A 19,945-nucleotide genomic window follows, 5' to 3' on the forward strand; every position below is an offset into this window, starting at 1 on the left:
TATTGCACATCTGCTAATTCCACAAATATCATGACTAGCCAGTCAGTGACTGCGACGGTGGCGGCTGTAGGTTAGACTTTAGCATCAAGTAGTTTATAAGTTTAGCTTAGTAATTGAACTTACCGAAAAAGCCAGTGCTTGCGGTAATAAATTCTAATTCAAAAATCAACTCAAGGTCTTTAACTTACACATTATAATGTTTTGAGAATGTGTGGGTTGGTAAATGCAGAACAATTTCGGCGGGCGAATGCTAGCATCGCATATGATCGTCTTATGGCGTGGTTAACATGGCTAGTGAAATTCAGCTTAGAGTCGAAAATAACGCCTAAGTCCTTAATTTCTTCAACGGATTGCAATGGTAAGCCAGCAATACTATACGAAGTATGCAAAGTATTGTTTGATTTAGCATATTTTACGTGAAAGCACTTGCTAATATTTAGTGACAAATGGTTTAAATAGCACCAGTCCCGGACATTGTGCAAGTCGGTTTGCAACTTTTCAGAGTCACAAACACTGTTAATCACCGCAAATATTTTAAGATCATCAGCATACAACAAGTGTTCAGAAAAAGAAAACCAAGAACGAATATCGTTAATAAAGAGTATAAAGAGAATGGGCCCTAGAATACTTCCCTGTGGGACACCAGAGGACGCAATAAATGTACGGGATGTCGTATTATCAACGGCAACAACGCAGTGCCTGTTGGACAAAAATGATTTGATTCACGACAAAGACGTGGAGTGTATACCCATTGACGCAAGCTTCGACAAGAGTATTCGGTGCGATACTTTGTCAAACGCTTTAGAGAAGTCTGTATAAATTGTATCAACTTGAAATCTGTTCTGTTCTTCAGCAAGATAGCCGAGAGGCCATCCGAGTGAGTTTTCGATGTAGGTTTGAGCGTCATAATACCCTTGACGACATCAGTAACAGATAGGCACAATGTCCCAAAATTAAGAGGTGAAAAACTATTAAAGGGCAAACTAGAATCGAAGTCTAAGTCGGGTTCAAAATTAGAGCAAAAAAGGTCGGCAAATAAATTGGCAGATTCTATGGCAGAATTTGCATATTTACTATTATAAAAAACATTGTTTGGCACCGTTAAGTAAGACTTTTTTGATTTGATAAATTGCCAAAAGGCCTTCGAATCTGAAAAAATATTGTTTTCGAAATTCAGGATATAATTCTATATAAGAACTTGTTCAAACAGTTAAATTTCTTTAACCCTAGGACTTATACCCAAGTACAAGTGTGGCCAGTAGCTACTTTGGAGTGATGTAGCTCCTAAATCGCTAAAGATATTGACTTGAAATTTTTGATCTAGGAAAATAAAGTAAATATACGTCGATTGGTGTCTTATTTGTCATGCTAGGTCCATGCTTTGATGAGATATAAGCTTTCAAAGTTGACACCTACGACTTCTCATACCCAGGTACAGGTGTGGCCAGTAGCTTTTTTTCTCGTTTTTTCTCATTTTTTGAAGGAAAAACATTTTTATTTATTGTTTTCTTTACAAAATATTATTTTATTGATCATTTCTTATAAATAAATATGCAAACAAATTTAAATTATTTAATTGTCTTCATTATTTTCACAATTATTACATGTAAATGTATTTGAAGAATGCTGTATGCATATTGGGCGCTGACATATTCTGCACATGTTACGCGTTCGTCTTCTGTGTTGGTCATGGATGTAGCAGAGAAAACAGCTTCCAACCTGCTGTTTCTTTGGTTTTGCACCAGCAGCTGCAGACGTTGATGGCTTATTGTCAGCACTTCCTTGCAAGGAAGTTCCGCAGAGTTCCAACTGCCCTCAAATTCATGGATGACAAGCTTTCCAGTAGATTTAGGGATGTAAAAAAATTGTCCATCGTTATATTTCGGCCGGTTCCATGAAAGCGGCTTACTAAATCCTTCACCACGCGTTCACCCTGGTTAGTTTCCCGTCCCGTAGGTGCTTGGCCAGTATATATTTGTCCATACAGTGGATATTCGTTTTTGGCATCACATACCCACCACACTTTGATGCCATATTTTGCCGGTTTCGAGGGGATGTATTGCGTGAAATGGGTGCGGCCACGATATGGAAAGAGCTGCTCGTCTACCGTTAGATATTCACTTGGCTTATATGACTGCTCAAAGTTGTAGTTCATCATGGTCCACAGCTCGGATATTGGTGCAGCTTTGTCAGTTACCAAACGTTGTGCCCGTGTGTTGCCATCGTCAAACCTTATAAACCGCAGTATGGCCTGAAAGCGGTTAATGCCCATTGACGCACGATATAATGGACAATTTTCCACCGACCACAAGTCCGGCGCACATTCGGCATTGGTGCGGTTAGCGCCAGTCATAATAAGCACTCCAATGAAAGCATACATTTCGCTCAAAGTAACCTTCTTCCATGTTTTTGGTTCCGCCTCTGGATATTTTGCGTTTAATTCCGCATATGTAGCTTCTGATTTTTTGTTGGTGCAGCGTACTGTAATATCCACCATTTCCGGAGTCATAAAACATTTATATGTATTGACTATTGACATCATAGTAGTTGATCTTGCGGGCCCACTTCGCTGTCGCAAAATATTTTGTTGCCTAGTTTGGCGTGCACGGCGTGGCTGAATTCAGCTGCACGCAAATTAATCTCCTCAGAATCATCTGCAGCATCGGATTCATTGTCAGATTCTTCGTAATCAGCCTCATCTACCTGGGCATTGTCAATTGTGTAATCAGGGTCTTCTACATCCGATTCAACCACGCCATCGGAGATTTCGTCAAACAGGTTTTGTATGTACTGCTCTTTTTCAGCGTCAGATAATCTACATATATAAAAATAATTAATTTTTATTCTATTTATGAAATTATATTTGAGTTATTTGCCTCATAAAAAACTCAAAACTGTAAAATGTACTGAATTTTCTCTTTGTTTACTTCCATCGTTAACATCCTGTAACTCATTACTGAGTGGAAAAAACAAAAAACAGCACACGAGTTTTTTTAGTGAAGTGTCACCTTGAGAACGAGCATAAGTATTGAATTTTTTTTATGGATACCTTACGAGATATCGATTACTAAAGGCATCTACCGAGAAAATTATGAATTACTTTTTTCCAACTTATTTAGGCAGGCATTCCACAAACGTCATTACGCCGTTATTTTGTCAACTAAACAAATTTATTATTCGTACAAATTTATTGTTTCGCTCCCAAAGTAGGGCCTACCGCATTATTACACTAGTTTGAGGGAAAAAATCCATTAGGCCTTTGACAGCAAAAAGTAACTTTTCATTCACAGTTATCTCTAAAAGTTTTGAGATAGACGAGAACTTCAAAATCGGTCTGTAATTGCGAACATCGTTTTTATTTCCATACTTAAGTGTAGGGGTAACGGATGTCAAGTTCCAATCATCAACAAATATGCCAGAGGACAACGTTTTATCATATATAATTGTAAGAGGCGCAGCCGGACACAAACAGTTCTTCAGCAAGATAGTCGAGAAGCCATCCGAGTCAGCTTTAGATTTCGGCTTGAGATGCCCAATACCATTGACGATATCAGTAACAGATAGGCACAATGATCGAAAATTATTTATCTGAAGAAGAAAAGCTACATCCTTTTTTAATTGTTATCAACAACCGTTGTTGGGTTAATGATTATGTGTGGCCATGTGCGCCTCATTGTCTGTATTAATGACTTTTCTTTGGCTGGCTAAGCACAACCGTAGCCATTATTAATTGCCAGCTTTCATATCATATACGAGTAAGTATAATAGCACAGAGTATGGCAGTTGCGAGAAGTTATTGTTGCACATAAGGTGGGACAATGTGGTGGTGTTTAACAGTTTGAGTATCTCTTGCAACTTTTCTAAGTTCGTAGTTCGCCGCATCCCCCTTCGCTGCCCAAGAGAAATCAGCCGAGTGCAATTTTTGCCATCTGCGCGCCACATCTTTTGTGTTTTTGTGAAAATTTGCAGCTGTAAATGACAAGCAATCGCAATAAAAGAAATAATAAAAATAAAGAAGACAGCAAGAAATTGTGGCAGTGACAGTGACAACTAAAATAAGCGCACACACTGTGCGTATCTAACAAATGCCGCAAAGTCAAAATCAACATTGAAGGACTCTAAATTGCAGTCTCTTGGTTGGAATAATATGACGTCAAAAAAGTAATTACTCTGGACCACTTAGAAAATGTGTTTATATGAAAATAGTAAAAAAGGTCGGAAAATAAAGAATAGTAATATATTTAGCGCAAGAGAGCAAAGTTGTTCAAAAATGACTGATTTGTGTTAAAAAGCTTACGGATTTTACACCGCTATAATGGACTAACTCACCTCTCCATCTTTGTGAGTGAGTTTCTAGTTCATAATTCAACAACTACCGTGCGCAGCTGATATGATTCCTTTTAACAAAAAATAAATTACTTCGAGGCAATCGTTTTTCGGCGACAAATAACTGAAGCCGATTCTAGAAAATGCCTTTGAAAAATGTTTCAATTATTGGATTATTATATTATTTTTGCCGAGTTTGACGAAGTCGTTTTTGTCTCGTGCTAATCGGCGCCAGTTGGAAATACCAAGTGGAGCCAAGTCCTTCTCCTCCTGATCTTAACAACGCAGAGGAGATCTTCCTCTTACTCTGCTACCACCAGCTCGAACCGCATCGAAAATTTTCAGAGCCGGAGTATTTGTTTTCATTCGGGTGTCACGAGCCAGCCAACGTAGCCGTTGGATCTTTATTCCCTGCGCTATGTCTATGTCGTCGTAAAGCTCATACAGCTCATTGTTTCATCGCCTGCGATATTCGCCGTTGCCAACGTGCAAAGGCTCAAATATCTTCCGCAGAATCTTTCTCTCAAACACTCCAAGCGTCGCCTCATCGGATATTGTCATCGTCCAAGCTTCTGCGCCATACGCTAGGGCGGGCATGATGAGAGTCTTGTAGAGTGTTCGTTTTGTTCGACGAGAGAGGACTTTAATACTCAGTTGCCTACTTAGTCCAAAGTAGCGCTTGGATTAATAAAGCGTTTTCCAATAAGAGGTGTTATTCGCGTAAAAGATCAATGGTTTCGTTGCTTGTGTGACACGTAGCGCCGTCTTGTTGAAAATAAACGTTGGCCAGATCAATACCATCCAATTTCGGCTATAAAAAATCGTTAATCATCTCTCGATAGCGCAATTCATTCACCGTAACTGTTGCTCCAGCTTCATTTTCCAATAAGTAAGGTCCAATGACTCCGCCGGACCATAAACCGCACCAAACAGACACACGTAGAGGATTGAGTGGCTTTTCAACAATAACTCTTGGATTTTCTGAGCCTCAGATCCGACAATTTTGCTTCTTGACGATGACACCGAGGTGGAAATGGGCCTCATCACTCAAGACGATTTTTCGATGGAATTCCAGATCATTTTCATGCATTTCAACGACCCAATCAGCAAGGACACGACGTTGTTGATGATCGACCGGCTAGAGTTCTTGTGTTACCTGGACTTTATAAGCCTTAACACCCAAATCTTTATGGAAAATACGGTGTAATGCCGTTTGTGGAATGCCTAATTCCAAAGAACGAACCTACCGAAATCGTGGGCTATTCAAAATAACACCTGTTATTGGAAAACCCTTTAGATTTGCCTTGTTTATAATTTAGGGCAGAGATATTCAGGGTAAATATTTAGAGTGACGTTATTGGGTAAAAATCGAACATCAGAGATTCTCAACTATTTCGATGCTGTGATAATGTTTTTTTTTAATATTTTTATGCAACGTTTCGAACTCTACTATAATCAGTGGTGAATTTTTGAAAAAATAGCACAAAAATATTTTTAAAAACTTATATTATTTCCAAAAACAAAAACAAAGAACCTCGATTTGCGGAGTTATTTTTAAATCGATGCATTTAATAATAACATTGTTTCCGATATATTTGGTGGACGTCTTAAACAAATCACAAATTTTATAAACCTGCTTGAAAAACCACATTTTTTTTGTGGTAAGGCGCTCCGGTGTGCACATGTGTGTGTGCTGGAAATGAAGCTACTTACATTTGCGCCTAATGAGCATAGACAAAGTGCTTGTACCTATAAAAATAACTGCAGTATTAAAATATGTTGCCATACTCTACCCACACTGCTATTCCTTTCACTCGCCAAGAGATCATCTTAAATTTGACATTAACTTTTAGTTTCATTGTTGGCTGCATTATTTCGTTAAACACACACTTTCACCAGCCTATTTTGCACACCATTTCGTACATTTTATGTTCACCTCTTGCAGTGGCGTTTCGGTAATTTCACTCACTTTTACCAGGCATCGATGGTGCAAAGGTGTGAAAGAGTTGGCGAAGGCTGGGATTCGGTATTGTTTTACCTTCTTTTATTACAATCGCGTTGACGGTTGAATTGTGGGCGTAGTGGATGGCCAAAAAGGTGCCAGATGATTTCGGTTTATTGCTTGTTTCTCAAACCTTTGGCGTTTGTATTGACATTTTATCGGCCTGCCATTTGTTTTTATTTATTTTTGATTTGTACTTTTTGCTTTGTTTGTTTTCAATGGCTGCGCAAAATCATTGCTAGTATATATTGGATGTACACTTGTGTTCAAAATAATAGGAACGGGAATATTTAGTTACCAAGTTTTAGCTAGTTTTTTATTTAAATTTTTTTTAAGTTCGAGTTTTTAATTAAATTTTTTTTAAGTTCGAGTATTTTATTCACAAATTCTAGACAAATTCTGGATACGCAGCTTTATAGCGCATGCAATACTAGTATAACAACGTGCAAGTTTGAAGAATTTTGGTACAAGTTTTTTCTGTAAAATAAAATTTTTTGTTTTTAATGTAGGTATTCAAATATAAATAAATTTAAAAAATTAAGAGAATTCGTTTGATAAATTAAAAACAAAAAAACAATGGAAACATGGAAACACTTTTTTTTGGTTTTATAGTGTTGCGATTTAAAAAAATTCAAACATTTGTTTGATAACAACTTATTTTGTTTTTAATGTTCAAATCTTGATATTTTTAGTATAAATAAATATAAAAAATTCAAAGGTTTCGTTTGATAAATTACCAAAAAAAAATTGAACTCGTTTTGGGTTGTTTTTTAATTTTGAATGTGAATTAAAAAAAATTTAAACATTTTTTATAACATATTTTTCTTTTTAATTTTTTGGTGAACAATTTAAGATTACATTATTTTTCGTATTTTGGTAAACAATTTTAAAATTTTTTTTTTGGAAATATTAAAAAAAATTTTTTTTGGTACTAGTTTTTTCTGTAAAATCGTTTTATAATTTAATAAAAAAAAAGATGAAAACATATTTTTTTTCGTTGGTTTTTAATTTTAAAATTGAAACTTTTCATTTTGAATTAAAAAAAATCTAAATATGTTTTTGAGAACACATTTTTTTCATGTTTTTGTAAAAATTGCCTCCAGTTTTTTTTAATGTTGAAATAGAAAAAATGGAACTTTTTTTGATGAACTTTTATTTTTTTAATGTTTGGTAAACATTGTTTTTAATTTTTTTTGGTAAAATTTAAATAAAAAATTTTGGTGGATTTGTTTGTTAATTTTTAAATAAAAAAAATACAAAAGTTGTTTTAATTTATTTTTTAAATTTGAAAAAAATTTTTTTTTGGTTTGTCTTTATTTAATTGTGAAAGTAAAAAAAATATGAAAAATTGTTTTGTTAAATTAAAAAAAAAAAATTTAAAAATGGTTTTGTGAAAATTGGTTTAAATTAAAAAAAAAAAAAAAAAAATTGGTTTGCTTTTAAATTTTGAAATTAATAGAAAAGCTGTTTTTAATTTTTCTTGGTAAAATTTAAGAAATATTTTTTGGTTTGTTTTCTAATTGTGAAATTAAAAAGAAATTGAAAAATCTTTTTGATTAAAATTTTTTGTTGTTGTTTAGTTTGTTTTACATTTTTTTTGTGACAAAATTAAAAAAAAATTTTTTTTGGTTTGTTTTTTAATTTTGCACATAAAAAAAATCGAATTTTTGAAATAAAAAAAAAATTGTTTTTTTGATTGCGTTTTAATTGAAATTAAAGAAAAAATAGACAACTTTTAGATATTTTTTTGGTAAAATTAAAAAACAAATAGAAAAAAAAAATTTTGGTTTGGTTTTAAATTTTGAAATTATTAGAACAATTTGTTTTGTTTTTGGTAAAATTTTTTTTGATTTGTTTTCTAATTGGGAAATTAAAAAAAATTGAAAAATCGTTTTGATAAAATTTGATTTTTTTGTTGTTTAGTGAACATTGTTTTAAATTTTTTTTTTGGTAAAATAAAAAAAAAAGTTTTTTGGTTTCTTTTTTAATTTTGCGAATTAAAAAAAAAAATCAAATTTTTGAAAATTAAAAAAAAAAATGGTTTTTTTGGTTTGTGTTTTAATTTTGAAATAAAAAAAAAAAAATAGAAAATTTTTAGATTTTTTTTGGTAGAATTAACAAACAAATTTTTTTGGGCTTTGTTTTTTGATTGTAAAATTAAAAAAATTAAATTTTTTAAAATTGAACATAAAAAAAATGGTTTTTGGTTTGTGTTTTAATTTTGAAATTAAAAAAAAACTAGAAAATTTTTAAATTTTTTTTGGTATATTAAAGTAAAAAAAAACATTTTTTTTGGTTTGTTTTTAAATTTTAATTTTGGGTTTTTTTGGAAATTTTGTAGTTGGTGGCGCAAAATTAATTATCCAATCTTGATTTTGAATTACTTTTTTACTAAATAAAAAAAATAAATTTTTGGAGTGATGAAACTCTTTATTTTGACGTTATGCGCTCCTTTGGTTGTCTGTTGGTATGCTGCAACTGTCAAGTTAACAGTTGTGAAATATGATTGACGTACAACACGATTTGCAAAAGTTATCAATCTACCGATAGGGTGATCAATTTTGCGCCAACTCGTATTTTTATAAAAAAAATTAACAATTTTATTGTAATAATTAATTATGTAATATAAAAAATATTGTGAATATTATAAAAAGCTACAGTGACTTAATTGTGTGAGCTCAAGTGTGCATAGTAAGTGCTGGAAATCTGCTCGCTTGCTGCTCCCTGGAATTCTTTATTTCCTGGGGAAAATTAATTTTTATCACAACGAGTACTACAGCTTCTTTTGTGTATTGTTGTTGATCTTCCATTTGTACTTTAATTTCCTTTTTGTGCCTGTTTTCCCTCCTCTGTAAACACAAAAGTAATACGAAAAAGTACATCGACCGTTAAGTAGACTGAATGCTGTTTCCTGCACGTGTTGTTCAGTAGCTGCTTTCAAAAAAAGTTCATATCGCACTTGATTTTTACTTTCCTTCATTCCTGTTCGTTTCATTTAAGCGTTTTTTGATTTATTTGCACATTCATGTGTACATACAGCTTATTAAAGTCAAGTAAAGTAACTCAAAGCTGTTTGCACAAGCGCCGCAGTTCTCATTGCCATTTTCATTTGCATTTATTGGAAATAGTAGCACACACAGCTTTAATGCCACTTCCGACTTAAAAGTCATTTCAGGTCGTTATCACGCTATTTAATACGTATAACGGTTGCTGTTGAATTTATGTCCGCAATTACCCTTGAAGCGCCATAACTGACCAACATTTTCGGCAAGCAGAGTTAAACCACCTAATGCCAGCAGTCAAGCCTGCACGCACACTTGCATAAGCGCACCAAATCATTTGGAAATATGAAATTAATACTCTTTAATTTAGGCGAAAAGTAAGCGGCGTTAGTGTCGTCGGTACGTGTGAACTTGTGAATCATTCGCCGCCTTGACAATTACCGCATAAGCTGCGATACTGAAATTTTCAGTTCCATCAGTTTTGCCATAGTATTTTATAGCTTCGCCTAATGCAATTTTGATGGGCTTAATTGTTGTACGCTGTTTATGCGACGATATACATAGTAGCTTTAGTCGTGGTCGTAAACAGCACGGCGTATACGCAACATCTTTTCCATGTCAGTCGTTCGCATTAACTCACTTATGCCGGTTACAATAACAAGAATTGTGTGCTGATTTATTATCCTTTTAGCTGTTTGTTTATGTCTCTGAAGCTGTTCGAGTTGCTTAGGGCGATTGTTTGCTTGTATAATAACTTTTGGGGCAAATATGTATGCCGCTATTTATGGCACTTTAAGGCATCCACGCACACATGGAATGATTTTGGGGTACTCATACATACAAATGTTTAATAAAGTAAGTGCGCACATTTACTTATAAAAGTTATTGGGTTGGATGAGATTGGGAAAACTGAATTCAATTCGGGGAAATTTGATAAGCATTTAAGAGTTGTTCCGTTGCTTTTATTCTGCTGCTTTTGAAATTGGACCGTATTTTAATAAAAAAAGTATTTCTTTTCTTCTAAATGGTGCTGATACCTAAGTTTTAATGGAAAAATACACAATTTATTTAAATATGTACATATGTATGGGAATGAAACGAAAGAAAACTGAGAAAAAATAGGTACAAGTTAACGGCGTTGCCACCTATTTAAAAAAATAGAGAATTTTTTTATTTTAATATTATTATAAGTATTATATATGGACATCAAATGAAAAAAGATGAAAACCCAGTTATTTTGAATGGCGTTGCCACCTAATTTCTTATGAGAAAATAGAAATTTATGCAAAAGTAAATTAATAGTAGTTTATGGGCTTACAACGAGAGAAACTAAAAAAAATACAAGTGTATTTTAGCAGTGTTGCCACTTAATTTTTAACGAAAAAAATGGAAAATTAAATTAAATATTTTTATATAGGCATAAACCAAGAAAAGAAAGATGAAAATCAAATACTTTTTTTATGGCGTTGCCACATAAATTTTTAATGAAAAAAATATATAAAAATTAATTAAATATTATTATATGGGCATCAGCTAAGAAGACAAAAGATTAAAACCAAAAATGTTTTGGAATGGCGTAAATTTTTAATGGAAAAATAGAAAAGATAATTACATTTTATTATAAAGGCATCAGACAAAAAAAGGATTAAAGTCAAAAATATTTTTTTAATGGTGTTGCCACACAAGTTTTTATTGGAAAAATAAAAAATAATAATTAAACTTTATTATGTAGGCATCAAACCAAAAAAAGATTCAAATCAAAAATTTTTTTTAATGGCGCTGTCACACAAAGTTTTAATGGAAAAATAAAAAAATTAATTAAATATTATTATTTGGCATCAACCAAGAAAAAATGGTTTAAATAAAAAATATTTCTTTTACGGCGTTGCCACATACATTTTTAATGAAAACATAAAAAATAATAATTAAATTGTATTGTGCAGACATTAAACAAGAAAAAGAGATTAAAATCAAAAATTTTTTTTTAATGGCGTTGCCACACAAATTTTTAATGGAAAAATAAAGAAATTAATTAAATATTATTATATAGGCATCAACCAAAAAAAAAAGGTTTAAATTAAAAATATTGTTTTTATGGCGTTGCCACATAAATTTTTAATGAAAACATATAAAATAATAATTAAATTTTATTGTGTAGACATTAAACAAAAAAAAATCAAAAATATTTTTTTTAATGGCGTTGCCACACAAAGTTTTAATGGGAAAGCAAAAAATGTAAGGAAATATTATTATGTACTTATAGGCATCAAACAAACAAACAAATACGATTAAAACTAAAAATATTTTGGAATGGCATTGCCACTTACATTTTTAATGGAACAATAGAATAAATTAATTAAATCTTATTGTATACATAGGTTTAAACACACAAAAAAAAAGGGTTGAAATCAAAAATATTTGGTAATCTTTTATAGAAAAATATTTTATAATATAATATTTTTTTGAATGGCATTGCCACATAAATTTTTAATGAAAAAATAAAAAAATTAATTAAATATTATTATGTTGGCATCAAACAAAAAAAAAAATTATATCAAAAAAATTGTTTTTTTGGCGTTGCCATACAAATTTTTAACGCAAAGACAGACAATTTAAGGAAATATTAGTATATACTTATAGGTATCAAACAAAAAGCCAAAACAACATTGAAACTAAAAATGTTTTGGAATTGCGTTGCCACGTAAATTTTTAATGGAAAAATAGAAAAATTAAATGAGCATTATTTTATAGGACTGAAACAAAAAAAAAAAGATTAAAACCAAAAATATTTGTAAAACAGAAAAATATTTAATAATATAATATTTTTTTTAATGGCGTTGCCACATAAATTTTTAATGGAAAAATAAAAAAAATTAATTAATTATTATTATGTTGGCATCATTTTGTTTGGCGTTGCCATACAAATTTTTAACGGAAAGACAGAAAATTTATGGAAATATTATTATATACTTATAGGTATCAAACAAAATAGCCAAAACAACATAGAAACTAAAAATGTTTTGGAATTGCGTTGCCACGTAAGTTTTTAATGGAAAAATAGAAAAATTAATTGAGTATTATTTTATAGGACTGAAACAAAAAAAAAAAAAAAAGATTAAAACCAAAAATATTTGTAGAAACAGAAAAATATTTAATAACATAATATTTTTTTGAATGGCGTTGCCACATAAATTTTTAACGACAAAATAAAAAAGTTAATACAATAGAAAAATAAGAAAGATTAAAACCAAAAATATCTTAAGCATCACACAAAAAAATATTTAAATTGAAAATATATATATTATTTGAATGGCGTTGCCATAAATTTTTAATGGAAAACCGTTAAATTTATTAAATATTGTTCTATAAGTATCAAACAAAAACAAAAAAAGATGAAAACCAAAATGTTTTTGAATGGCGTTGCCACATAAATTTTTAATCGAAAAAGAGAAACTTTTTTTATATTATTTAACATTATTAAATAGGCACCTAACACCAAAAACAAACAAAAAGCAAGAAGATTAGAATCCAAATTGTTTTTGTAAAACTAATATATATACTTGAATTTTCTAGAAATTGTGAAAAAATTTTGATGAAAAATAATTAAAGTTTTTTTAATTTGCATAAAATTTGAGACTTGGATTCGCACGACATTTGTAGGAGAATGAAGTTTGTTAAAGTTAAAAAATAATTAATAATTAAAATTAAATGGGAAGCAAAAACATTTTCAAAACTTGTCTATAAGTCACTGTGCTCTATTATTTCACACACTTTAAAAAGTATTTCTACTTAGAGAAATTAAATTTTCAATTTCCTAATAGGCTCAGCAACAAACTACTTAAGAACCATGAGCGTCCACTGTAAAAGTACGTAAATTTTAACCTAACAAACCCTTTAAAACGTCACTTCACAATTTTTTTCTTTTGCCACCGACCTCTTAAGGGGACGACACCGCTGCGAGCCAAGTAAACCAATTTTTTAGTGGCATGCATTAAATATTTACAATATTTAAATGTATGCTAACAATCACTAAAAGCGGTTGTCGGTTGCGTTAAATTACAATGCTTGGCATATATAATATATCAAATTTATTGCCAGGAAAATGGACCACTAAACCGTCCAACTATTTTGCATTTTATTCGAAGCAAATTTCTTACTCGCTCTTTTTGTGTGCTTTTTGTTTGCAATTTGGATAAACAAAATTTCACCATTCGGACAAGCATAAAAATGGTTTTCATTTCTCCATCCATTTTTTCGAATGCATAAGCAAAGGTTGAGGGTGCAAGTGGAGTCGGTGGCATTTGCATCAAGACTCAGTGGCAAAACTCTTGTTGTATTAAATTCAAACAACATAGAATGGTGAAAGTCATGAAAGTAGGTTGTCTTATTGCACACACACACACATAACACTCGAAAAATTTCGTGCAGCTTTCATATCCACTCACACACTTCATCCATCTGTGTCAGTTAACACATTTAGCTCGTTTAAAGTTTTACTCTGTTCGTTATTCATAAATTCACAGACTGTCTGGCAGACAAGGATATCTCAGGACTTTACATAACACCAAAGCATCCCAATTGCAATTTTGCATACTATGCGTTTGCATGCACGTGCGAGTGTGTGTGTGTGTCTGTGTGCGTTAGAAAGTGTATGTTGCTAAGAGAAGAGAACTTTGTTAACGAGGACATTGCAAGAGGAGCTTGCGGCGTGTTGTCAACAAAATAAAATGCCAACTGGCACTCGAACTACTACAACAACAACAGCGCAGTGCACCTTTGTATATACCAGTACGTATTTATATACACCCTGCGGGAAAATCTACTAGTTCCGAATTAGTGTATTTGTAGTGCGTTTGTTGTAGAAGTGAGATTAATTGGCATTCATAAATTTCTCTTTATGAGGCAATGCGTGGATCTTGCATGGTTAGGTAGTGTTAATTATGATGATGAAGTCTAAGTACTTCGCTCTGTAGCTCACTCTGTACCTACTATTACAACATTTGCCGCTCAACAATAAAGTGGCTGGAGCAATTCTCAATAAAAAAAATATATTAAATTTATTGGCCACAAGTATTAGACATCCCATTAATTCCTGAAATTTTCATTTTTTAATAAATAAGTTTAAATAAAAGGCATTAGTGTTAAACCTCTAAGGCCTCTTTGTGTTAGGTTGGGGAACAGGTTCCTAGCGTTTTTAACGAAGACTTTTATTTAAACAAAAAACTTTAAACAAAACCATTATTATAAAGGGTGGTTAAATTTCAAAGGCTGATGTTGAATGTAAACCACACCTAAGCGTCAAGTGTTTTTCTGCATCAACGAATAAATATATTTTCAAACTTTTTTTTATTTTGAAGATTGAACATTGTCATTTATGAATGAAAAATAATATCGTTCAAATGACTGCCACGACAGGCTTTACAGTAGGCCATTCGATCAACCCAATTTTTAAGCACATTTTCGATTGTTTGGGCTCCAATTTCATGAATGGCAACTTCGATTTCGTGTTTTAAAGCATTAGTCGTCTCTGGATAGTTCGCATAGCATTTGTCCTTAACGGCTCTCCACAAAAAATAATCCAACGGGCTTAAATCACAGATCCGAGGAGGCCAATTGATATTGGAATTTCGGCTGATTATTCGGTTTTTAAAAACGGTAGCCAAAAGTTCGAGTGTCACTTTGGCAGTGTGACAAGTTGCACCGTCCTCTTCAATTTTTAGAAACAACTCGTTGAGCAAGTCCCGGTAACGCTCGCCATTTACTGTAACCGCGGCTCCTCGCTCATTTTCGAAAAAAATAGCCCGATGATGCCGCCAGACCAAAAACCGCACCAAACAGTGACTCGTTGTGGATGCATTTGCTTCTCTACAGTAACGTGTGGATTTTCTGAGCCCGAAATCCGACAATTTTGCTTATTGACGTAGCCACCGCTGTGGAAATCTGAAAAGAAGAAGAAGACTCACCACTTTGGAAATAGGTTTTCAATATTTCCCAATTTCGTTCAAGCGTATAGCGTCCCATTTCGTAAATGTCAAACCTTTAAGTAAATTATGAACACATTTGACATGTCATTTGTGTTAGCATTCTCAAAAAGATAGGTGGTTCAAAAAGCAAACGCTATATGACCCACCTCTATTTTGGCCCACTCGCGGGCAATGGCTTTTTTCAGTGTCTCGAGAATGGTGAATGTTTTAGTTCGGACTTTTCCCTCCAAAATGGCCCAAAGAGAATAATCCATCGGATTCGCGTCTGATGAATTTCAGAGCCATTGTGTTGACGTTCTGAAGTTCGGAACGTTGTGTTTTAGCCATTCTTGGTTCACTCGAGCTTTGTGAGAGGGTGACGAGTCCTGTTGATATATCCATGGTCTGCCAGCGAAATGTTTGTCTCGCCCTCGGCTTCTAAACAACCTCCAGAATACTTTCTCGATAATATTTCGTATTTACCTTGACGCCAGACTCGATGAAAACGATTGGCGAGCGCCCATCTGCGGCTACAGCGACCCAAACCATTACCTGTGGCGGGTGCTGCCTCCTGGTGGCGAGTCGATGACTCAAGTTCTCGTATGAACGATCGGTCAAATAAACCCTATCGTTTTGGGAGTTTACGAATTGCTCAATTTGAAAAATTTTCTCGTCTGAAAACACAATGTTCGGAAATTGACCGTTTTCGGCCAAGCGGAACAACTCCTTCGCTCTCTCAAGTCTGACTTGTTGCTGATACGGTGTGAGATCACGCGCCTTTTGGATCTTGTAAGACTTGACTTTGAGATAATTTTTCAGTATGCGGCGGATGCTACTGTCAGATATTTTTAGTTCTTTCGGCGTTTGATTGGCCTTTCGTCGGGGATTTCGCTCAAGTCGCTTGTTCACTTTTTGAACCATTTCACGTGACGTTGCAGTCTTTTGGTGAACACCTCCATGACGTTTCGCGATACTACCAGTATCATTGTAAGGAGTAATGTTTCGATAAACAAGGAATTGATTTACTTCAATGTGCTCGAGCTAACGAATAATCGCTGGTTCCGATTTTCCAGCCAAATATAATGCAATCACTTTTACGTTTGAAATCCATTACTGAGTTTCTTTTTTCGCGTTTACTCTCGACAAAATGCTTTCGCGCGCTTGTAAACATTACTCTGGACTGTTATTTAGTCAATTAATAGACAGCTGTTTCCCGCGCGCATCAGCTGAGCGCAGTTTATTTAATTCGTTTACTGCTTGTCTTTGCTTGACCTTGGGCCACCATGCTAAGGATGCATAAGTGACTATGGGTTTCACAACTGTGGTGAATGTCCAGAAGGTCATTCTAGGGTTTAGTCCCCATGTCTTACCAAAAAGCCTTGTGCAGGCAAAGAATGCCCTTGTGGCCTTTGAAGTAACTGTCTCAATATGGGAATTCCACGTAAGCGTTTTGTCAAGACTGACGCCAAGATAGTTCGCTTCTGTCGAAAGTTGAAGTGTTGTTCCATTAAGGGTCGGACATTTGAAATTTATATTCCTTCTCCTAGTAAACGGTACTAGGGTCAAGTGCCAGATTATGATTCAATGGAGGTGGTCCGTGGATACAGGGTGATCAAATGCGACGATCAGTTCTCTGTTGATTTCCTTCAAAACGCTATTAGCAAAATCCAGAGCGACTGGGAAGGTTTGAGGCTCAAACTAATCCAAGCCAGTGAGATCCCAAGACGACCAAGGGCTCGTATCTGGATACCGAACATGGAGTTCGAAGCTAAGCAGTTAATACCATACGTGCAAGCACACAACCGCACTGTTCCAATGGATGACTGGAGTATCATCAAAGCGGAGGCTCCGCAAAAGAACAGTGTGTCCTTCCTTCTCCAAATCTCGGAGGAGAGTATTGAGCCACTGGGAAAAGTGGACAACAAACTTCGGTTTGGCGTGAGGAAAGCGCATCTGAAGTTATTCCGTTCTGCAAATCCGGAGGATGAGCAGGACGACGTTGACGACGCTAATGAGTTGCTCATGGGCATGCAACTGGAAGAAGCCGGGTCCACCCAAAACGATGGCGCTAATGAGCAGCATACGGGCATGCAGCTTGACGCCCCTAAAAACGACCAGTAAGTATGGGTCTCAAGGTTGTCCAGATCAATCTGCAGCACTCCAGGACTGCAACGGACAACCTAGCCGTTCTCCTATCGGAGGAGGACGTAGACATCGCACTGATACAGGAACCCAGAGTGCGGAGTACTGAGGTAAGCGGATTCTCTCTCAAAAACTACAACTTGTACTATAAGCGGACCCAGGGTAACTCCAGGGCATGTATTGTAGCAAAAAAACATCTAAATGTATTTTTAATCCCATCCTACAGCTCATCGGATGTGACGGTCATCGAAATGGAGGCTACTGACGGCGTCAGGATCAAAATTGCCTCCATCTACATGGCACACGACCAACCAGCAACACCTGACGAGGCTCGTAGGCTTGTGCTTGACTGCAAAAACAGTATCCTGCTACTAGGATGTGACGCCAATGCGAGGCATCCCCTATGGGGGAGTACCGAAACGAATGATCGAGGTGAGTCCCTATATGAATTTATCATCAATACTAACCTAACAGTATGTAACAGGGGTAATACCCCGACTTTCACCTTTCCAAGCACGGAAAGCTTTAGAGGATGGGCGGAAGTAATAGATGTGACATTACTGTCTGAAAATACTTCAGTGAGGGTAGAAAATTGGAGAGTCTCAAGCAAAAAGTCCTTTTCGGACCACAGCTGGATCCTCTACCACCTGGATCTTGAGGTAGATCCACCCTTACCATATCGAAACCCACTTAGAACAAATTGGAAACGGTTCAAAAATGAAGTAGGGAATAGGATAGGAAGGATTCCGATCCATCAAATCACTCTCGCAGAAATCATTGAGAGTAGGGTCACAACATTGGAAAAGACATTCAGTAGGGCCTACAAAACGTCATGTCCAATTAAATATAGCAAAAAATCCTATCCTCCTTGGTGGAGCAATGAGCTCTCAAAATTAAGGGAAGAAGCCAGATCAAATTTCAATCTCAGCTACTCAACAGGTAATTGGCAGTTGTATAGAGAAAGTCGGAGACAATACAAGAAGGCAATCAGGGCCGCCAAGAAAGAGAGCTGGAGAGATTTCTGTTCTTCTATCGAATCTACCAGAGATTCTGCGAGACTTAGCCGTATTCTGTCCAAGGATCATTCAATGGCTTCTTGGGTGGCCGGATGGCACTTGGACTTCTATGGCGGAAGAGTCTCTAGAACTTCTTTTAGATACACATTTTCCGGGATGTAGCACCCATGACAGTGATGCTGGGAGAATCCGGCGGAGCCGATATGACCCACAGCATCTTGTCGATGTAATAGTTACGAAAGAGAAGGTTGCATGGGCAATCAAATCATTCTCACCTTTCAAATCTCCAGGCCCTGATGGGATCTTTCCTAAGATGTTACAGGAAACTCTTGATAGTATTCTACCATGGCTAATGGAAATTTTCAAAGCGTGTCTAAATCTAGGTTATATTCCAAACAGCTGGAAACTTGTTAGGGTCGTCTTCATACCAAAGGCAGGCAGAAGAGGACATGAATCAGCGAAGGACTTTAGGCCGATCAGTTTGTCGTCCTTCCTTGTTAAAACTTTGGAACGGCTTTTAGATATGCACATTAGAAGTTCGCTGGAGAGCTTTAGTATATCAACTGCACAACATGCTTACCTCAAAGGCAAATCGACGGAGACAGCGCTTCACGAGGTAATCCGAACAATAGAGGGAGGGGTAAAAGCGGTGGCGTACGCTGATGATGTGGTGCTAATGGCGTCAGGACTGTGTCCTAATACGATCAGTGGGATCATTCAAAGGGCGTTAGGCGAGCTTAATTCTTGGGCAACAGGCTGTGGCTTAAGTTTAAACCCGCGTAAAACAGAACTCATGCTCTTTACCACCAGATACAAGGTACCAAGCTTTACCCTACCAAATATTAATGGACAAACCCTCTCACTTTCACCCAGTGCAAAGTACTTAGGGGTAATTTTGGACTCCAAACTTAGCTGGAAATTAAACGTCGAAGAACGGGTAAGGAAAGCTGAAATTGCTTTATATGCCTGTAAACGTATGCTTGGAAGAAGATGGGGTCTTCAACCTAAGCATACATTATGGTTGTACAAGGCGGTTATACGACCAATTTTATCGTATGGTTCGGTAGTTTGGTGGAAAGCTCTAGGGAGAGATTACAACATCAAATTACTCGGCAGAGTACAAAGATCAGCCTGTGCAATAACGGTCGGCGCAATCAGATCATGTCCTAGGGAGGCTCTGAACGCACTGACACACGTTATTCCAATAGACCTACATATTAAGAAGACGGCAACCATGAGTGCATTTAGGTTAAACGAAGCGGGCCGCTGGAAAGAAAACACTTATGGTCATGCCAGTCTACTATTGCGGCAAACTCAGTTAACCTCGGTGAGGACTGACTACATCGTCCCGACGGTAACATTCAAAATTCACTCTCTTTCCATCTAAGGAAGAGTGGAATAAGGGATTCTCATTAAACAACTTCGACACTACAGTCTATACAGATGGTTCTAAAATGGATTGTGGTGTTGGAGCTGGTATATATTCTCATAGAC

This window comes from Anastrepha obliqua, chromosome 4 (assembly GCF_027943255.1).
Source record: "Anastrepha obliqua isolate idAnaObli1 chromosome 4, idAnaObli1_1.0, whole genome shotgun sequence".
Lineage (NCBI taxonomy): Eukaryota > Metazoa > Arthropoda > Insecta > Diptera > Tephritidae > Anastrepha > Anastrepha obliqua.